General features: G+C 38.7%; 1 long non-coding RNA gene across 1 annotated transcript; it reads right to left on the reverse strand.

Annotated features, from left to right (window-relative positions):
* Window positions 1–469: 469 nt before the first annotated feature.
* LOC122968673 lies at window positions 470–5,237 on the reverse strand. Its single transcript, XR_006398864.1, has 3 exons — window positions 4,433–5,237; window positions 3,799–4,101; window positions 470–3,748 (listed from the first exon to the last, which is right to left on the reverse strand). It is a non-coding gene; the product is annotated as an uncharacterized LOC122968673 (long non-coding RNA).
* Window positions 5,238–7,589: the final 2,352 nt, after the last annotated feature.

Here is a 7,589-nt window from a genome sequence, read left to right on the forward strand (position 1 = left end):
AATGCACCTCGAGTTGGTTCACTGGGAACATGTGTTTTACGTTTGCGTGTTTGTGGCCTTCACAAAAAAGTTCAGTTTGAAGTCAGTTGATTTCTTTTTATGCACATGAAATTTTCCCATAAATAACACAAACTGTACAAAGAAAATTAAAGGAGACCTATTATGTACATTTCCAAGTCTAAATTTTTAATCTGGGGCTCTACTGGAATATCTTTGTATGATTTACAGTTCAAAAAACTCCTTTATCTTCTACTGACCCTTGACGCAGCTCTTCAGTTCAGCCTCTGTCTGAAACAGGCTGTTTAGCTTTCGTTTCTTTAAGGCCCCCCTCCCAAGGCGCCCAGTCAATTCTGACTGCTTAGCTTCCAGACGCTAGATCACGTCTGACTTCCGGCCGCTTATGGGGCTCAGCTACATCAACAAACCATGAAACAAACTATAATAGTAGGATTTCACTACTTTTTCTCACTCTTTACTCGAAGTGTCAACTTCTCAAATACATCTGTACATGTTCAAGCCCAAATCTGATCCAGAATATATGAATGGACAGCACGAATATCTGCAGCAACAAAGAATACACCAGTATGTCTCTGTTTGGTAAATATTACGCTCATTACCTGCTGTGTGACATAACTGTGGATTTGGTCTTTCAATCACAAGCCGTATATAAAAATATTTCTATACATGCCTCTGTTAGTAAGTGTACGTGTGGGAAATGCACTAAAATGCCGACTGGAGTACATTAAATATAATACTACTCAAGTAGACTTTTTTGCAAGAATGTGCACATACATTTACCAAGAAGACCATAGTTTGACAGGCTTTTTGCTTGGAATATCTTTGTTTGAGCATAACTGCGGTGTTGCCAACAATTTTCAGTGGGAAGTTGCTAAAGCCTGCAGGAAAAGTCACTAGATGTTGCTAGATGACGTCATGTACTAATTTGCATATCAATGACGTCATGACATAATTACATATATGCAAGATTTTAAAATATTATAGAAAATCAAGTTAAATGAAACTAAACTGACTGTAACTAGCTATTTCATCCGCTATTTTTCTTTTCAAGCAGCTCCTCAGTGTGCATCTAAATCTGCCTCCAATGATATTTGTGCAGGTTTTTGTATCAACTCTAACTGAAGTATCATGAATAGAAGATGATCATGCACTGGAAAAATTCACTACTGTTAACTCTACTCTATTTTGACAAAATAAACTTAGTAAAGTTAAATTATTTAGAATAAAACAATGAGGATCAATGATTGGTCATTAAGTACACACATTCACAGCTCATTCAGGACTCTGTCTGGCTGATGATTGGTCCATTTAACATGCTGCTGCTCTGTCCTACCCACTGAACAGTCAATCCGTCTGTCTTTTCTGTTATTTTTACCTTCTCACTCTGCCTTTTGCACTTCATGTAGACAAAGTCAGATCTGTGATGCACCCATCAATGTTTTTCTGTTTTGTGTTGTTTTGTCAGTTTTCATATTCAGATCCTGAGGGAAACTTTATTTCATTCAGCTGTACTTTTCATGAAATGACAAGCTAGTGTTCATCTGTGTGTGTTCTAAATAACGCCAGCCTCTGAACCTTGAATATGTGCTGACCCTGGTTCAGCCTCTTTCACAAACTGTCTTTTTTCTGTCTCTGCTTTGACAGAGAGAAAGGTTAAAGATAAAATCAACTGTCTAAATAAACCACCCACATCTGAGCTGTAGCAAATAATCATTCAGATGTATCATTTGGGTGGAAACATCACATCCTCTTCATAACTCACCTGCTATTGTTCCTACAGTCAGCAGATGGAAGCTGACAAACATTTACCAGCAACATCACTATTCTCTACTCCCTCTTGTTTCAGTGGATGTGAATGTTTTTGTGGCTGTTAATTAGTTTGAATAACACTAATTATCCTTCTTGAAATCCATGTAAAAATCAAAATTCTTACTGTCAGACAGGAAAAAGTCTTTTTTTCTGTGTTTCATGCCTAAATTTTGGAAGGTCCCTCAACACCCCCCATCCCCAATTCAGAAAATGTTCACCAAACACCAAAAGAAAGTCTAAAAAAATGTTCTAATCAATGGGATTTTTTTTAAAGTTCAGATATATTTTCTGTAGATTAAATTTCCCAAGATGAGGGTCTAAATGCTTTTTAGGCTTTCTTACACTGAACGGAAAAGCACTGTGGTGGGAAAATATTTTTATTTTATTATATTGGCCTAAAAGTAATCAAATTTAAACATAATGAGCCCAAAAATACAACCTGTAGGATAACAGTGTTTTTAGACTCAATATATTTATAAATATGACTATTTATCTGGTATTGTGCATGTTGGTTCACTATCACAGCATACTGGGAAACTTCAATAGAACAGAGCCGATTGTTAATGTTATTAGTAACACCTTCTAACTTCCTACTACAGCAAGTCAAAATGTCTTTTGTTAAAAAGGCATATTTAGTTCGATCTAATGAGTGAAACGGTGCCCTTCTGGACTCCAATGCCTGGTAAATATCGGTCAGTCTGGTCAAAGACAGGACTGCACCCTACAGTCCAGACAAATCATGTTGGGTCTACCAAAAGAAGATGTGGTAAATGTGACTGAATAATAAATTAAACATTCAGATGGAGTTGCTGTCATGCAACCTTGTAACTGTTAATGGACTTGGAAAAGAGAGTCTTTAGTATCTTTTAAAAACATTTAAAAGATGCAAAAAGTACATTCTTTCTTGTAAAGAACGAAATATAGATTTCTGGGAAATAAATATAATGCACCATGCCCACCCTAAGGTTTGCTTTTGGCCAATACAGTCAGTTTTTCTAAAGTTGTTGGGTGCGACCACTTTCCTATGCCAGCTGAAAGTACCATCACATAAGTGTTCCCAAGCAACTAAGTGCACTAGCCACCATAAAACATAAATGGAATTACAACAGCCACCATCAACAGGAGATTGGGCTGTAAGTCTTAACACCTGAGTTTGAGGAACCTAGTGGCACTTCCAATATCTTACTGAAAAGCCCAGGTATTGCCATTGGACAGCAGTTTCCAATATCTAGAGAAATCTCACCGCTGATCACTTCAAAGGTATTGCCAGTGTACACCCCTGGCAGTTCAATCCAAGGTATTGCCATTGGACACAAATCATTAGCAAGTGGGAGATATGACCTTTGTCCACTTGCCATATGCTTGGCCCTACAGTAAGGTATGAGAAGTGGACAGAGTCTGTCCAATTCCAATAACGTACTACAGGGCCTGGGTATGGCAAGTGGACAGAGGCCATATCACCCAAATGCTAATGATTTGAGGGCTGAAATTTAAATATGTTGGTCCTGGGGGCTCCAGGAACGTTCCCTGTAGATTTCAGCCTCCTAACCCAAGGTATTGTGTAGAGATATGACCTGTGTCCAATTGAAATACCCCTGGCCCTGCAGTAAGGTATAAGAAGTGGACAAAGTATGTCCACTTCAATCACATACTACAGGACCAAGGATATGGTGAGTGGACAGGGGTATGCCAAGTGGAAAGAGGTCATATCCCCCACACGCTGGTGTACAGTGGCCCTACCTTCGATTGTCCAGACACTGGCAGTGTCCAATGGCATTACTCTGTAAGTGATCAGCGGTGAAATTTCTGTAAGTGTCGGCACCTGCTGTCCAATGGCAGTACCTTGGCTTGAACAGACGTTGGTGCCCGAGGGCACTACCTTGTAGTTGGTCAGTGGTGAAATTTCTCAAAGTGTGGGCACCTGCTGTCCAGTGGCAATACCCTTAACAAGCAATTGACAAGTGTGGGCACCTGCTGTCCAATGGCAGTACCTTGACTTGAATAGATGCTGATGTCAAATGACAATAATTTGTAAGTGATCAGCGGTGAAATTTCTCTGGGTGTTGTCACCTGCTGTCCAATGGCCGACCCCTTGGTCGGCACTGGCGTATGCCAGCAGCACTTTGAATGGGGGACCATCTGGCAACCAATGGCAGCACCCCCGGAATCCTGCCTCCCTGAGGACAGTGTTGGCATTGCAGTGAGGAGCCCGAACTTTGGCAACTTTTTTTTCCCGGCAACGGAATGCTTCCAGGCTGCTGTGCCTGGACCAGCCTGTCAGGTCAAGAATATAGTTTTATTTAGAGCCCTCCCTCAGACTTTTAGAAGCCTGGGAAAGCCCCCGAAGGGTAGGCTTTTGCCCATCGAAAAGCCCTTCCTCAACCCTTCATATAGGGATTAGCATGTACGACTTTGCCAGCCAGGTCCCTTATAGTAGGAAAGGGAGTATGGGTGAAGTCAGAGTCACCGCAGCAAACTCTGGTAGGGAAGGTGACAGGCAACAAACATGCTGCAGGGACAAGCAAGGATCAGAGTATTATTTTTGAGAACATCTGCATCACAATAAAATATAATGTTTAAAAAAAATGTAAGGAGAAACACCTACCTTGTTTTCAGATGCTGTACTTCCCATCATAAAGATTCAATGACTCAGACAGGCTGTGAAGATTTTGTTGTCTTGACTGTTGCCAGTGTTGTTGAACTTCCCACTGCCTTTTACACCACCTGGACAATGGCTGCTACTGGTCATCAGGATTGTCTTCCTCCTGTAAAAGGTCCTTCAGCTTCTGTAAATGAAATCTTCAAAAACAGGTAAAAGAATAATACATCATCTTTGGATATTATATTTCATTACTTTTAATACAGAGTACATCAATAACTATTCTACTCTGTACACAAAATGCTTTGCTGTTAAGATATGGTGGCAACCTTGAGAGTTTATGCATTAACAATAGAGCCTCAGAACCACAAGTAGTATTTTCCTTGCTCAAGTAAAATGGGCTCATTGGTTGACAATTACTTTGCAAATCGTCATCTTAACTAAACTAAAAATGTCTAAATTGTAAAAGCTTTACTCTTAACTCACCGGCATCTTGGTAGTTGGTGGGCAATGAGGTACTGGAAGAGGGACTTTCATTATAAAATTAAGTCTCTTGAACTACTCATTTATGGCTATAATTCATCACAATGAAGGATTTAACAACCTCTACCAGGCTGTGTTAAAAGTAGCAATTCAGTGTTTGAAACAAAGAGATGGATGTTTTTAAAGACTTGGGGCCTTGGTAGAACATTCTGTCTCTTATGAATATTTTCTTAAGAGGAAATAATGCATTATAATTGCAAAAGTAGTACAATTTACAGTAGGCCTATAGTCCAACTATATTTCAACTCCAACATAATATATATATATAAAAAAAATAGTAATAGTTGACATAAATTTATAAAACAGATGACACTTTTTTCTTTGCTATCTTGGTCTTTTCTGTACACACATCTATTGCATGTCTTTCCATCCTGGGAGAGGTCCCTCCTCTGTTGCTCTTCCTGAGGTTTCTTCCATTTTTCCCTGTTACAGGTTTAGGGATTTTTTCCTTATTTGAATCAAGGGTCTAAAGATAGAGGCTGTTGTATTGCTGTACAGATTGTAAAGCCCCGTGAGGCAAACCTGTGGTTTGTGATACAAATACAAATAAAAATTGACTCAACTCTTTACTGTCACCTATTGTCCATCAAGGTCCCTTTCTCACCACCTCACCATGGGATGCCCTGGCACATCTGCCACATCCCCCTGTGACTGGTTTTGTATCTGTACAGAAAGATTGTATGATTTATGACTCAAGAAGAATTTAAACTTCCTGATTACTGAGAATATTTGTACAATATTGTAGACACAAAGGCCACTTGCCTGCAATTTTTCAACAAACGCATCGCCAAAGAAAAGCACAGCTTTTAGTTTGGGGTGCGAGATATCATCTGACATTCTAAATTTTAAACAAAAAAGGCTTACATGAAGATTTTAAAATTGAATTTACAGTCACAAGCAAATCCAATCATGTTTATGAGGACGTGTCAAGTTCCACAGCCACAGAGACCCGTGCGGCTTGTGCGCTGGACTGGACAGCAGCCGGGAGCACTCGGGCATCTGGTGATCGCACTGTTGAGATTTATTAGACTACATTATAGTTCCTTATTCGTTATTAGTGACGATAATTTTAGATGTTGCTTGCTGTTTATAGCTTATAATATTTATAACATCAAGATCTAGTTTGTATTCACAAAACAGTTTGTGAAGCGGCTCGGCACCAGATCCATAAAATGGTAATTTACCATATATGGTAATAATGTGTAATATGGTAAATGCAGTATATATGACTGTGGTGGCGGTCAGAGGTATAAATGCTAAGAATTCTTGTGTGTTTCATTTTAGTACCTTATAAACTTCAGAAAACATCAAAAACACATATTTAGGAAAAGTCATGGGCTGAAAAGCTTGTGGGTTTTATTTAAATAGTTATTTGCATTATAAAAACCCAAATGGTCTGTCAGACCGTCTTGGCAGTTCTAGTGTTAATATTTAACATGCATATCCAAATTTTATTTCTTAGAACTCTACTAACTGTGAATAGGCTTACATTATTGGGTTTTGGCAGATATCACACGTGCACAGTAACTGCTTCCTTAACCAAAAAACTGACTTGAGTCAAGCTCAAAGTAGAAGTAAACAAAGCTAGATCTATTTAAATACGCATAACAAGCAGCTAATACGGACCTCATTAAAACAGCATTGACTGGAATTAAATGTTTGATATGCATACATTTAAAGCTACTGCGATCAACCAAGTCTAAACATAAAAATAGTCACAAACTATGAATAAGCTATGAATAAAATGGTCAGTTGCAGGCAAGAGTGTGCTAGCACCAGCTTGTTGACCTAGGCTAACGTTAACTTATCCCAGTGTTTTCAAAACATCTTGGAGCAGTTCCTACGTCACACATAACAATGTCTTAGACAAATTGACCTGAGCCAAAGTAAGGTTATCCAGTCAGCTAGTCAAGCATCCATCCTTGAGCTGACACAAAAAACTGAAAACAAATGTCTTTGTTACAGTTACGTTGAAGGTGCTGCTGTCATCAGTCAAGCCCATAAACAAATGGTCCCGTTAACTAATGTTAACCTTAGCAAATTAGCTTTTGTTAGCAGCTAACAGTAACTTTATTAATGACAAAAGACATGAAATTGCATAACCTAGACCACGGAATTAACACTAAAACAAACTGAATAATTGTACTGTAGTTATTTAGTGTATTAATTGTAAAAATAATATGCAAAAGATTTGGATTTTTCATTACGTATCATGCACGTTAATTATACCACGGCCAAAGGGCCAACACAGCCAGTTTGGTGTGCCCTGTTTTGAACTGGTCGTTGTGCTTTTAAAAGAAAGTTGTAGATTTCCTCATTTAAAACTACATGTGATGCAGCAAATAAATAGATTCAACGTTCCTGAGTGTCTCCATCGTCACACTGGACATCAATAGTATTGCAAGATTTCTGCCACTCCTGCAAATCTATGTGTAATGTCAACATAAACATTAACAGTTAACCTGTTAGCTAACATTAACTAACAGTTAACGTTAAGCACGTGATAAGCACAATCAGCTAAACACTGTACAGTGTAAGTATTAATGCACGTTGTGTTTTAAAGTTTACCAGTCACACACTCCTGCCAGGCTCTTGGAAGAGGTCAAAAATTATTTTCTCT

Source organism: Thunnus albacares, chromosome 18, assembly GCF_914725855.1.
Source record: "Thunnus albacares chromosome 18, fThuAlb1.1, whole genome shotgun sequence".
NCBI classification, from domain to species: Eukaryota; Metazoa; Chordata; class Actinopteri; order Scombriformes; family Scombridae; genus Thunnus; species Thunnus albacares.